This window comes from Apis mellifera, linkage group LG13 (genome assembly GCF_003254395.2).
Source record: "Apis mellifera strain DH4 linkage group LG13, Amel_HAv3.1, whole genome shotgun sequence".
NCBI classification, from domain to species: domain Eukaryota; kingdom Metazoa; phylum Arthropoda; class Insecta; order Hymenoptera; family Apidae; genus Apis; species Apis mellifera.
In genome coordinates, this window is record NC_037650.1 from 5,822,060 (window position 1) to 5,834,514 (window position 12,455).

The window sequence follows — 12,455 nt, forward strand, 5'->3', positions numbered from 1 at the left end:
CTAAACTTTCTCTTTTTCGCTAATTTCTTTCAACTTCTCCGAAGAGGGAGAGGAAATACTTCTACAGAGAGAAGTTGCAAATAAATTTCGATTGCGAGCGAAAGGAGGCCCGTGATCGTTGTCCCTGTTGCTAATTAATTTCGACTCGCCGATTTTTCAAGAAAGTTTGAACGAGATCCAGTGTAACTCACTCGCGGACGGTAACCTTAAATGAGGTAAAGAAAAAAAAAGAGAAAAGAAAGAAAAAAGAAAAGAAGAGAGAAAAGAGAACAGGGAGGGAGGGGACACGGAGTAGACGCGACTGGGGTGGCTTGCCCTGGAAATCCTGGAGAGCCTTGGGGTCAGATAGCACGGCGGTGACGGCATTTCAAGTTCGTCTAAGCAGAAACAGAGTCGTTTCCGAGTTAACTCGGATTAATTCTGAAAGTTCCTGAGGTAACCCCTCGAAGGGTTGAACTGCGGTTTCGAGCTTTCGCTCAGAGGATCTCAAGGGGGAGGTCGGTTATTAAATTTTGATACTCGGGATTCCCGTCTTTTGCGCAAATTTTGTGTGAAGTATTCGATAATTCTTGGAATAGTTTCTGGAGAGACCTCTTTTCAACTTATATGCTCCTAATACAAATTCGAATAGTGACCAAAAATTTTGATGATTCCAGGAATTTGACATCATTTCGAATTTTTTATACTTATTTCTTTAGATATGGCTTCTAGTAGTACATTTTTTAATTTTTTTTTTTACTTTGTGTATTTAAATTAAAATATTTTATAAGTAATTATAAAATTTAATTTATTTATTTATTTATTTATTTATTTATTATATTTATTTTTTTTAAACTGACGCTTTTAGATTATATTTTTAGGAAAAGAGGAATAAGGTGAAAAAGAAGAAGACAAAAAATATATATACAATATATGTTTATTAAATAATAAATTTATATTACATATACATTACATAATTTATATTTATACATTGTCTTGGTACTTGCAGTGATTCAGTTTTAACTGGAAGATACTGCATCTCGTTTAAGTGATGGCAGCGAAGTAAAGACTTGTTGATAAATGAATCTGCTTAAAAATCATGTTGGTGGTCGATCTTGTTCTCCAGATGATTGAATTTGTTTGAACAATCTTCTTCAAATTTATGTTCTCCTGAAACAAAGTCGAAAAATTGATTGAAAATTTCGTTTCTTCAAGAATTTTAAAAATAATAAATACTTATTACTATACTTACTCATCAAAAAGATGGGAAGTGAAAGTGTCGTGTGAGAAACTGTAGATGAATAGGCTTATCGATAATTTTACGATTAATCCATTTTTAGAATTATTACTTCAAGTTCGTTTCCTTTAGTTTCGATTCATTCGTGAATCAATGAGAATATTTAAGAAACTAGATATGATTTGATATTTCTGTCGTCGTTTTTTTTTTCCCAATATAAATTGATTTTCGATGAAGTTCAAAGATTTATTTATCTCTGAAAATAATATCTATAAATAATGTACAATCAATATGTGTAATTATTGTGTACTATATAAGTAATTAATTATGCAACTGGCATCGATGAAGCTTTTAATAAAAAGTTTCAATATAATTAAACTGTATACTTGTATTACATTTCAGATATCGATATCTTTCCCGCTTATCCTACCATATTAATTAATTGATCATCAATGAGCCAAGTGCAAAATTATCGTATGGATTTATTAATTAAGAGATAGATCAACTATAGATGTGTGAATACGTGTCCAGTGCGGCTCGATTCGTTGCTCGATTTAAATTAGCAGGGTCAAACATAATTTAATACAAGGCCAGATTTAATCTTCGAGGAACAGGTGAATGATTGTATAATATTGTAATGTATAGGAACTGTGCAAGGAGACTGGATAGAATTGGATATTAACGTATCATTCACATCACTCATTTGTATAATTATCTGCGATTGTATAGGATGCGTCACTTCATTGTTGGAATACATGTCTTGTTGAAACGAGGAAAACAATTCGATTTCACTGTCTTTACAATTATATTAATAATTCTCCTTTTTATAATTTTACCATGCAAATTATTTTCAATCAACTTAAATACATAATTTCCTAATTTGATATTTAAATTAAATATTTCATTTGCATTTTATGTTATTAAAATTTATTATCCCTACTCTGTACAAAGAATAAATAATTTTATATAACAAATAATGACAAAGTACAGAAATTATATAATACAATTGTTAACTTTAGATGATAGATGTATCTGAGCTCGGAAGATACAAATAAATCGAGAAATAACGAATGATAAAAGACGATTGATCGTGGCCATAAATTGAGGCACGACTCCTCGACGACAAAAGAGAAATATAATTAGTAATTCCGAAGGAGCTTAATTTCTTCGTCTGAAAGTTTCGCGCGAATCACTGTAGCCACTCGTACGAAAACTTTCGGGGCAGTGAAAGTTCGCCGCTTAGCAATTTCGCGTTCGGGAAATTGATTGGAATATCTCGAAACTTGCGAATTGAAACTGAGAAGTTTCTCTTGGGAGCTGGAAAGGAAAAAGGAAAGGATCAGTCTTGGAAGTTTCAATTATCAAAAAAAAAAAAAAAAAAAAGAAAAGAAAAGAAATACGATTAAGAATCGAACGATCAGAATTCGTTTTTTCCCTCGAGAGAAATTAAAAATCATTCTTCTACAATGGTCAAATATACCATCTTTACGATCTTCCCTTTGTTCCTATTTTATGCGAAGAAAGAAACATTTAACATCTCGAGAGGATGGAAGCAATTTTCTCTAAAGAACTGTCTTTGAAACAGAAATTTCTAAAGTTGTATGAGAAAGAGAGAAAGATGTTCGAATTTCTTGATAATATCAGAGAGGGGGAAAAAAATAAGCATCTCGACAATGATGAAGAGTTTTTAATATTCTGGAAAAATTCCCCTGTTGTATCCTGTTGTAAGGAAGTATAAATAAAAACGACCGCGGACCTCCTTTATTTCATCGGTCAAAGTTAATTAAAAAGAGCTCAATCAACCTGCTATGTTCGACTATTTAAAAATACGCGAATAAATCGACAACACAATCCGCGAGAACAAAGAGGGAATTGCGAAAAAATGAGAAGCGAGGAAAATTGTCGAGGAAATATTGAATGGGAGATGAAGAAGGGCCTCAAAGGAGACGCGAAGAATCGCGAGAAGGGAGTGTCGATTCTTCTAGCAAAGTTTTTTCAACCGTTGTTTCCTCGACGGGGGTCGAGAGGTTCGTCTGTATGAAAAAAAAAAAAAAAAAAAAAAGAAATAACGATGAATCGCGACGATTGACGGTCCAGCGCGTTTTGTTTTCGCGCACGAAAAGTCGTTGAATGAAATGGTCGTAGATCGTAGAAAGTGGAGGATACGAGTGGCGAGAACGGCGAGACTCTCCCGATGTCGAGTTTCGTTTGAAAGCTTTTGCTCGTTTCTTCCTTCTTCTCTTCGATCGTTAATTAGAGATTTTACTTTAAAATTCTCGGTTTTTATCAAACTTCTAGACGGATTTCCAGATTTTTAATTTTTAAACTTTTCCATTTAAACCTCTTAAACTTATAGATAAGTAGAGATCAGAGAGAAGCGCGAAAAAAAGGCGTCGAAAATCATTTTAGGGGGGAGGGAAATAATTTAGAGAGAGAGATCAGGAAGAAGGGATATTTCCAAGAAATTTCATAGTGACTTTGACAGTAATTGAAACGTATTTCCGCGTTATGGTGGAAAATACAGGTGGATTTTTTCCTTTGGACGTTCAGATTCGTCCAATAATGCCAAGGTAACGGATGCGAAATTCTCACCAACTTTCCCTCCATTTTCTTTTTCTTCATAGTTCCCACAGAATTTATGCGAGACGCGGAAACTTTCCGCTGACAACAGGGGAATCTCCTTCCTTGATCCTCTTGGAAATCACGCGACACTTCTCGATCTCAAAAAAAGAAAGGTAGAGAGGGAAACGAAAAAGAGAGAGAGAGAGAAAGTAATCTTTATCTTAAACAGATTAAAATAACAAACGTTTAATTATCTTATAATCACGAATAAAAAATTGTTTACAATGGAAAATTGTTATTATTAAATTATTATCCCTTTGAATGGCTAATTCGTTAGACCTCGTATACCGGTCCAAAGTAAATTATTCCCCAGGCATTGGAACGATTTAAGCCCTGTTAAGTCTCCAAAATGTGTTTGAAGTCGGCCAGGAAACTTCTTGTGAGTTAACGTTGCACGTCTTAAAATAATCCAACCACATTTCTCCCGGTAATCCCTTATCCGGAAAATGGAACAAACTCGGTAGGTAAACCGGTCTGATCCCGTGGAAATTTGTGTTCGTAACTATAATTGAATCTGTAACGTTCAATCCATACTCTTGGAATCCCAACACCCACGGCAACAGTGAATTCCATCAAACTTCTCGTTCCATCTCGTTGTATTATATACATATATGTATATATCGATTTATCGTATTACATTGAAAAAAAACCTTTCAATATCATCTTCTGTAGTAACGATCTGTAGTAACTCTACACGATCACGTCTATCTTAATCACTATATATACCTCGTTCCTTTTAATTTCTCCACGAAGAAGAAATCGTACCACGTTAAGCCGCGTGGGAAGGGATAGATCAAAGGGAGAAGATGACTGATAAATTTTCTCCACCAAGACATAATAAAGCAGCTCATTCCGCGCTCTCCTCCCTTTTCTTTTTTCCCTCCCCTCTTACCCGTGTGTATCCGTCTCCTCATCTCGCGCTAGTCAGCCCTCGACCCCGTCTCGACTTCCTCCTCTTCTTCGTCACGAGACGCCCTCTCCTCCTCCTCCTCTCCCTTCATCTCGACCTTTTTACCGGCACAAACTCGCTTCAAATTGCCCCTGGAAATCTCATTTCCACCTTTCCAATCTCCTGAGAACCGATTCTCCGCCGAAAAAAGAATTACACCGGGGTTACCAACTGGCACGAGCCATGCATACGACGCCCGATGTCGCGTGCTATGACAGCAGGGGAATGCCGAAAGGTCGAGATCATTTCGTCGATATGGTTGACGTCCTGGAAAATTGTAGTTTGCCGGAGCTGACTCGTTTCTAAATTCCTCCACTGATTCTTACACACAGCGAATGGACATAAAACGATTCCGAGACTTGTTTCTAGACTCAGAGAGACAGTTTCGAAGATCAATTTCTTTTTTCTTTTTTTATCATCGAGATTGCCTTCTTTCACAGACTACCGTGCCATTTCTCTTCGAGATTTACCTGAAATCGAAAATATATAAATTTGTTAGCTCTTTAACTTGTACTTAATGACGAGAACTTTTATGCTTTGGATGTAGATAAAAAAGAAAATTCGAAATTTGTTATGCATGTATTAACAGAATTACTCGAATTTTTATTTTTGTATTCGCAACTCATGTGTTTGCAAGATTGAAAAAAAAAACTGAAAACTTCTTAAAAAGTAACTAAAAAGAAACTAAATAAATCATTATATGATTCAAACTTTAATTTGAACTAATTTAAAATTGATTAAGATCGTGTCGATTTCCGGAAGCATTGATAACTTTATCGCGTAGCCATAATGGAGGGAAATGAATGGTTTTTTCCTCCTCCTCCTTCCAGGAAAATTTGCACGCAATTAAGCTGCAGTCAGTCAGTCCCGTCAAATTGAACGTTGCTCGATTAATTTTCGTTGGTTGAAATATTCGGTGCTCGACGCCGCCCGGCTTCAAGATAGAATTTAATTATGCGAGTTAGCTTCGCACTCGCGTCGGCCACCGCACCGCGTTTCCGCCGTTTTCTCCGCTCTAATAGGCTTATTAGTTTGTTATTCGCAACTCGACACTGCCGAAAGTTTCGCGCGAAACCAGCACAGCCCGTGTTAATTGGGTATCACTTCATTCATGCGCGCATACCACTTTTATTTCCCCACATCCTAACTGAATTAGAGAAATTTGTTATCCCGATATCGCGCCGTGTAATGTAGTTCTTGCACGCGTTCCACCTTTCCATTTATATATATAGAATTAAATAATGATATTTCCAATGAACAATGATATTAAATACGCGACAATTATCACCGATAAACATTCTAACTTGTGATAATATTGTTATTATATTTATCGTGGAATAAATAATATTAATTTATTTTAAACGATTCGTTTAAACGCTCGTTATCTTGGTTTAGAATAGCGAGCGTTGATATCATGTACAGAAACTAAACGAGGGGGAATTGGTAAACGAGAACAATGATAAGTTAAGTAATTTAAGAAGAGAAAAAAAGGAAAAGAAATGGGAAAAATATCGTCATTAAATTGGAAGATAAAATATGCCTTTACTTTATCGTGAAAGGATATAGTCTTTAATGTTCCTTTTAAAGGGACAGATTAATTAGATAAAGAGCAGGGGGAACGATATTGCACTCGAGTGTGGGTGAACCATTGAATGGCTGCGTTTAAAAAGCTATCGGCAATATCGGTTCCCGTTTAAAACGCGCAATTCTCGTTTATGCTCGGGGAGATTGATAGGGATTTGCGTTTTCGACTTTTGCAGGAAGTGGCTGAACACCCTTGGGGACAACGCGATTCAAGGTGGAAACAGAAGGGGAAGTCCAGAACGGAGCAGGGGAGCGTGATTGAATAACCGTGGGAACTTAAACAGAAATTCTGGGTCAAGGTGAGTCTCTCCCATCGTTCGATTCGAAATTTTTCATTTCTCCTTTTTTCTTTCTTTCTTTCTTTCTTCCACCCTCTCCAAGATACAATTAATCTCTTTCCTAACGTCACTATTACGAATCCTTACGAATTTTGAAAGTTTTTTTTGAAAGAAGAAGAGAGATTTTGTTATTCAATTTCTTTACCGGACGAACGTATTAAAATTAAAGGCAGCTTTATGAACCGGCATCAAAGCTTCGATCCAAAGCTGGACTGGAAGGGGAGGTAAATTCAACCGAGTTCAATTTTATTTGATCAAAGTAAAAATCTTGACCGGCAAATTACGCTGCCTCTGGTCTACAATTAGCTACTGCTATTTCCTTTACCTCGACCACCGCTGCGTTGGCTAAAACTTTCTCTTTTTCGCTAATTTCTTTCAACTTCTCCGAAGAGGGAGAGGAAATACTTCTACAGAGAGAAGTTGCAAATAAATTTCGATTGCGAGCGAAAGGAGGCCCGTGATCGTTGTCCCTGTTGCTAATTAATTTCGACTCGCCGATTTTTCAAGAAAGTTTGAACGAGATCCAGTGTAACTCACTCGCGGGACGGTAACCTTAAATGAGGTAAAAGAAAAAAAAAGAGAAAAGAAAGAAAAAAGAAAAGAAGAGAGAAAAGAGAACAGGGAAGGGAGGGGACACGGAGTAGACGCGACTGGGGTGGCTTGCCCTGGAAATCCTGGAGAGCCTTGGGGTCAGATAGCACGGCGGTGACGGCATTTCAAGTTCGTCTAAGCAGAAACAGAGTCGTTTCCGAGTTAACTCGGATTAATTCTGAAAGTTCCATGAGGTAACCCCTCGAAGGGTTGAACTGCGGTGTCGAGCTTTCGCTCAGAGGATCTCAAGGGGGAGGTCGGTTATTAAATTTTGATACTCGGGATTCCTCACTTTCCATGCTGACAAACTTGCGTCGTTTCATCACGCTTTTATATCGGGCAATATTGTTGTGAAACATTCGGAATAATTTAGAGGAGGGAAACTTTCTTGACATGAAAGGGGAGGAATTTTAAATTGAATATTTTTAAATTTAAATTCTTCGTTTTTTTTTAATCGATACTTTGGTCGAAATTTTACAATTTTAAGTTTTGGATAAAAAAATTTCTTTTGGGTCAAAGTATTTCTTTTTGAAAATTTACATTTTCAGTGATATATTGGATATTACGATGCCTTATGTAAGGGAAAAACTAAAGGAGTATTGTTAACGGGGAAAACATTTTATTATAAATTTGTTGTATTGTTAGTTCCGAAGGATTTATGTATATATGTATATATAGATAAGGAAATAACAGAAGTTGGGATTCCCTGGAGTCACAAGGCCCGCGTGTCATAGATATACCTGTGTTTGTGTATGTGTATGCGAATTAAGCCGGAGCGAAATTTCAGACCTGAAGATTTCGTCGAACTAATACCCGAGGGGCAAGAAATTGCAAACAAGATCTTGTTGTCGCCACTAGAAATTAATCCTTCGCGTGCAACAGATGATCCGCTGTTATACTTTGCTCTTTGTTTGTTTTTAAAGTTCTATCCAGATGATAGTTAGCTTGCTTGATAAAAAACCGAGAGCAGAGAAGAAACGATTGATTGTAATAATAACGTGAAAGTAAAAGAACATATGAAAATTCTCGTATAAAATTTTTTTATATATAACTATTTTCGTAACTTGTTTAGAACGTTAAAGATAAAATTAAAAAGTTTTCCAAAAAATTTCTCAAAATATTGAACTTCAAATATAAGCCCTTCTTTCAACTTATCCTCCAAATGACTAGGGTTCGTTTTACGAGTGGCTTTTTAAAAGGAAATATCACTCATAAATCTAGAAATTATTCAGTGAAATATGCTAGACAGAGATACGAAAAGTTTCCAGACGAAATAAATCGACGAGAGAGAGCGGATGCTAATTCTAACAAAATTATACGAGTGAATGATATGGCTAATAAAATCGTATCTTTCGTCTGACTTTTCCATCCGAGTCTATTTTTATCATTTTATTAGCAAAGTTCTCGTCTGAGATTATTTCTTTGCAAATTTATTTTCCGCTATTTATGATTGCTCTGAGAATGAAATTCTATTTTCCGTCTTGTCACGAATGTGATATTAAATGACAATTCGATACAAGGATCACTTCCCTTGGCTCCTATCTGTCGTATCAAACTGTCGTTTCGTCCCTTCGAATTGTACGGAAAAAGCTTAAATTTCTTATCGAAATCGAAATTGTTTGTTCAGAAATTCAAAGAATTATTTCTAGAAATAATTGTTTCTACATTCGTTACGCCAAGTATCATTATTTCGATCGAAATTATTCGTAAAAGAACCATAAAGACCATATCATTCTTAAACACTGCAACAAATCCTATTAAAATTAGCAAAACTTTAAACTACTGTAACTTGGAATCTAGCCACTTTTTATCGATCAAATTAAGATCGTTGGAAGCGCGAATTCTTCCTCTTTAAAACGCTTTTTGTTTGATCTCGATTCGACTTCCCGTTTCCGAGATATCGTCGTTCGAAGATAAACCTAATTTTTCCCCTTTTTTTTTCTGTCCCTATCGCACACTCGATCCTCTCGCTCCTTAGGCTCACTCTCACCTATCTCAACTTAGCGCCACGTGCGGTGGTCAGTGACAGACGCGAGTAAGCAGTTTTTTTTTCAAGATTCCTGGAAAAACGTACGCACGAACAGAAGGAAAAAAAAAAAGTAGGTCACTGCATTCCAGAATTGCAGAATTCGTTGCCGTAACTTTAAAACGTTATATCTCGGCAACCAATTGAGATATTAAAATGAAACAAAGCGCGTTTTAAAAGTTGCACATTCTGTTATCGCTCCAACATATTTTCTCTCAAAACTTTCCACTTTTTCCCGATGTATTTCCCATTAAAATTTACCATATTATTTTGAAACGTAATCGAAACCCTTTTGAAAGGATTGTAATTTAATTGATCCTTCGTTCAGATATTGAACGTCACTTTACAAAAGAAGGATTGCCAGGAAAGAAATATCGCCAATGTTCCATGCAGTTTTATTTTTATATCATCGAACGAAAATCTTGTTTCCCATCGTTGGTCCGCATAACTCTCCCGACAGCGGCGCGTCGTTAAAACAACGTTAGAGCCCACACCTATGGGATATACGCAGTTATTCGCTCACCCACGGGAAATTGCTCGTGAAAGCTCGCCGTATATGTATAAAAAAAAAAAAACCCTTTCCAAGCGCGGAATAAATTTTTTTCAAAAGTTGTTGCGGCGATATTTGCTCGACGCGATGTCCTCCACTGATCGCGACCAGAGTTTTCATCCCTGCGAGCGAAAAAATGTGCCCCTTCCCATTTCCTCTTTGCGAACAATGCGACAAACCGGCCACGTCCAATCGAGAGTTTCAAGACGAAACTTCAAGTTTGATTTTAAATTTACTCGTCGAACCGATGTTTTAAACAAATTTCCTCGAAATGTTCGACGAAGCTTTCTGGTCGATTTACGCCATATAGAAGATATATATATACGATTTCCAACAAATTAATTTAATCCAACATTGATTTGGCCACGTAGCGAATGGTGGATCCACAAACCAAATGCGTTTTATCGGGAAACACGGATCGATAGGCAGATATACAGTCATTACAAATGGGACGGCCGATACCGATAACGCCTGTTTTCCCGAATTTCGCCCTACTTTCAGTCGAGATACGTCTATTATCGGGGAATCGTAAAATACTTGGACGCACGAGCGTGTGAAAAGACAAAGATCCGTTTCAACGACTCGTTGCGATTGATAACAACGAGCATGGGACCACGAGTTTGTAAGTTTAATCGCAGTCGAACGAGGCAGCGCTCCATTTCCACGAGGGAATGTGCCGCCACACTTGGAACGTATACACGTCTCTATGGAAATCTCTAAGAAGTTGAAATGCCGTTTCGATCGTACTTTATACCATCGGAACTCGTCAAAAGCGAATTCGTTTCCCTTGGAAATTATTCGAAGGGATTTCATGCTGCTTCGAACAGATTCGAGGGAAGTCATATCATTGAAAATTGGAAACATTTTCAGGGACAAAATTACGTAACGAAACGAACTTGATAGATTGGATTATCGAAAAGTCGCGCAGTGAAAATCTGTGATCAGATCTTTCTCTTTTTTTCGAAAAAAATTTCGTCTCGCTTCGATATGATGCGAATCGTTGTTGTTGCACACTTTTTTTTCTTTTTTTTTTTTTTTTCTTTTTATTCGGCGACCACGTGCGTGATGCGGTTACAAAGTGGCCACTCGTGGCACTTGGAGGCATTCTCGAGCAGACAGGCCCATCTCCGTTGCTGCAACTGTGTCAAACATTATGCAGGCAAGCGAAAGCCACTTGAAATGCAAATATTTGCAGCGGGAGTAATTAAGGCTCTTGTTGAGTGGAAGTGACGAGCACGTTCAGCTGCTGGATCGGCACCCGTTGTCGAGAAAAATATTTCTTTTCGTACAAAGGACTGCTCGAGCCCCGTTTCTCCGCGAATTTTCCACGATTCTTTCGAGTGTTTGGTGAGATAAATTTAACAGAATTCCTAAGAATCCATTTATCCTTAAAGCTTCGAAAAATATGTTGAAGTTTATCGAAGTTTTACGTGCTCCTACTGGAACAAACTTTCCAAGTATAAAAAGAAAGGAGGATAGAAGAAAAGTATTCGCAAAATAATATTTTTAATGAACGTGAAATTTTTCTGATAAAATTGTGAGAAAGATCATTACATTATCGAATTAACGGACGCGTTCGATATTTCTACAGGTTGAACATTGTTCAGAGTTTTGTTTCCACATCCATCGATTTTCGCGAATTGGAAAATTGTTGAGAAGTTGTGAAATAACGAGAGCACGCCGTTACGGGATCGATATTATTGTACGATATTATTGAATAAATATTCGCAAGTCCGTTTGAAAAATGGTTTTCTCTGCAGCTCGTCGGAAAATTTAACGAGACGAAAAACGATAGACAATACAGAATCTTCAGAAATTTTAAGTTAAAAATTTTCTCCAAGCAATTATATGTTTCATTTTTTTTAGTCATATTTCCAGATTTCTCGATAAAAGTATAAATGCGAAAAGGAAAATGATAAATTGTAAAACACAACGTGACATTGTATAAAAAATATGTTTTTACAATAATTGTATCGAAAATGACGAGATAAAAGAATATTGCAATACTATTTGTTGATAGAAGAGTACAAAACCAACATCTTCTATTCCGGGATGAAAAGATTTTTTTTACGATTCGTTGAGTCGCAGTCTCCAGAAAAAAATTAGCAACGAAAACTGGAGCGAACATGTTTCACCGTTTGTTCGAGAAAATTGGAATTCTTTTGCAAGAAAAATGCAAAAGTAAAAATAAAAACTGGAATAAAACGTTTGTCCGCCAGGGATAATTTACAATTTAATTGAACGAAGAAAAAGCATCCCCGATGCTCGTTCTTTCTTTCTCGAAACCGAGTTCGATTAATTTGTATGCTTCAAGGCCAATGAAAACGAAACTTTCCCCGCTGTTCATCCCTTTCAAAACCATTTTCTTTTCTTTCTCTAACAAGTTTTGTACCGATAATATCAAAAAAAAAAAAAAAAAAAATTGAAAACCTCGAAACTGGCTAAGAAGTCCACAAATCCAAGAAGACTTTGCGAGAAATTAAATTAAAAAACTAAACCGAACTGAAACTTTTTATCAATACTTGCCAACGCGTATCTAACTAAATATTACTTTTTAATACTCTCGAGAATAACGAAAA

The 12,455-nt window shown here is 36.4% G+C and overlaps 1 protein-coding gene and 1 long non-coding RNA gene across 8 annotated transcripts in view; one reads left to right on the forward strand and one right to left on the reverse strand.

Moving 5' to 3' along the window:
- Positions 1-916: 916 nt before the first annotated feature.
- The window catches only part of LOC102654051, an 80,147-nt gene continuing 68,608 nt past the window's right edge, over positions 917-12,455 (reverse strand). For 2 of the 6 annotated variants that reach the window (XR_003306006.1, XR_003306008.1), the window contains exons 3-5: positions 4,731-5,257; positions 1,232-1,472; positions 922-1,149 (exon numbers count right to left, since the gene is read on the reverse strand). This is a non-coding gene — a long non-coding RNA (uncharacterized LOC102654051). Of the gene's footprint in view, positions 1,150-1,231; positions 1,473-4,730; positions 5,258-12,455 lie in introns of all 6 variants that reach the window. The other 4 variants (XR_003306005.1, XR_003306007.1, XR_003306004.1 and 1 more) reach the window with 4 other exon arrangements.
- The window catches only part of LOC100578957, a 70,423-nt gene continuing 64,283 nt past the window's right edge, over positions 6,316-12,455 (forward strand). For both annotated transcript variants that reach the window (XM_026444853.1, XM_026444852.1), the window contains exon 1: positions 6,316-6,670. The gene's annotated coding sequence lies outside the window, so the exon portion shown is untranslated. The remainder of the gene's footprint in view (positions 6,671-12,455) is intronic.